Raw genomic sequence first — 1,923 nt, 5'->3', positions numbered from 1 at the left:
TAAAGTCCAAATTCTTTAGCATGACCCAACTGACCTTTTCAAATTTATTTTTTATTGCTCTCTTCATGTACCTTGCACCCTGCCAAACACTTCTCCCAGCACACCTGTGTCTCCCAGCCACCAGGCCTTGACTCTCTCTGCTCCCTCTGCCTGGACAGCCTTTCCCATGTCTGTGCATCTAAACCATTTCCCTGCTCAGTGCTCCCTCCACCATCCAGCCTTCCCTGATCTCCAGCTACAAACAATCCAGATGTCTCCTCTGGCTTTTATCCCTTTCTCCTGGGTATTAGAGGTATAGTGGCCACGAACTTGGCTGGCTGCCTGTGCATGGACCAGACTCTTTCAATGCTTCTCTACAGCCTAGGCGGCCACAGTGGTGAATGATCCCCTTTTTGCAGAGGGTGGAAGGGAAGATGATGCAGCCTCTGAGTACAGGGTTCTACCCACTGCATTCATGCACCATTCTCTCTCCTGACTCAGGTGAGACCACAGAGAAAAGAAAGTTCCTTTGTTCACCCAGCCGCATTCTGGCACTTCCTGCTCATTTTCAGGATAGGCATGGGAAGCATGGGAAACGAAGGGTGGCCCAAGGTGGTGCTCAACCCAGGCCCTACTCTTCCATGCCAGGCCAGACCCACTCACCCTGATGTGCAGAGGGCATTCGGCACATGGCAGAACTGGGTTCAAATCTCAGCTCTGCCATGACGATTTGGAATTGTCTTCTTTTGAGCAGACGTTGAAGCCCATTAAAGGTTGAATTCAGTCTTGTGGTCACATGCTGGACTGACTGCCCCATGGCAGGAGACAAAGCTTCTTTTATAGCCAGTGGGACCAAGGGAGGGAGGAAAGCTGAGTTCTTAATGTGGCCAACTAACTTCCAGTTTCTATCAATAAATGTATTCTTGGACCTTTCCAAAACAAAGCTTTGCTAATATGGAACAGTGGGGCTGCGGGAGCTGGCTGAGGCCTGGCAGTGTCCACAAACCCAGGTTCTCCTTGCTCTGGGGCAAGCTAGGGCCTAGGCTATGGGGTCTTGGGACCCCAGCCTTCTAACTGGGCTTTTGTGCTATCTGCCCTATCCCATAGGAAGGCTGTCAGGGAGCCCACCCACACACAAATCAAAGACCACAGATTCTTATGGCTGGAAGGGAGCCTCAGAGATAGCCCGTTCACCACTTTTATTTCATGGGGGAGTGAGGGGAAGAGAGGGGAATGCTGGGTCTTTGTCATCTACAGAGATAATGACTGGGATGGGGCTAGACTCCAGGTCTCCCCAACTCCACACCGAGAGATGCTTTTGCTTATACCACGCATGACTTTACTTATGGAAATGTGTATGCTTCAACAGAAGGGACAAGGAAGAGGGCAATTAACTCTAAAGAACCAACCGATGATGGTGGAAGCTGAAACAAAGAGATTGGCAGAGCTGGGTGCCTATCCCTACGGGCCATGGGGCTGTGCTGGTTCTCCCGACACCACTCCACAGTCCACAATCTGGAGACCGAAGGAAGCTGCAGTGCAGCTCCAGCTGGAGTCTGAAGGCCTGAGAACCAGTGGAGCCAATATTGTAAATCCCAGTCCAAGAGCAGGAGAAGACCAACATCCCAGCTCAAACAGGAGGAAAGAAAGAAAAATGGACAAATTCCTCTTTCTTCTGTTTTGTTCTATTCAAGCCCTCAACAGATGGGATAATGCCCACTCACACAGGGAGAGCAATCTACTGAGTTCACCTGCTCAAATGCTAATGTCATGTGGAAGCATATAAACATACCCAGAAATGATGTTTAACCAGCTATCTGAGCATCAAATTGACATAAAAAATTAACCGTCGTAGTGTCCTTGCTTTTCACCAGTATCATAAGTGACCCCCAACCCCGACCTCTGTTCTCGAATTTGAAAACAACTCAACTACAGCTCCTCATC

The sequence above is a fragment of the Pteropus vampyrus genome, unplaced genomic scaffold (assembly GCF_000151845.1).
Source record: "Pteropus vampyrus isolate Shadow unplaced genomic scaffold, Pvam_2.0 Scaffold177, whole genome shotgun sequence".
Lineage (NCBI taxonomy): Eukaryota > Metazoa > Chordata > Mammalia > Chiroptera > Pteropodidae > Pteropus > Pteropus vampyrus.
This window is presented reverse-complemented; position numbering follows the sequence as displayed.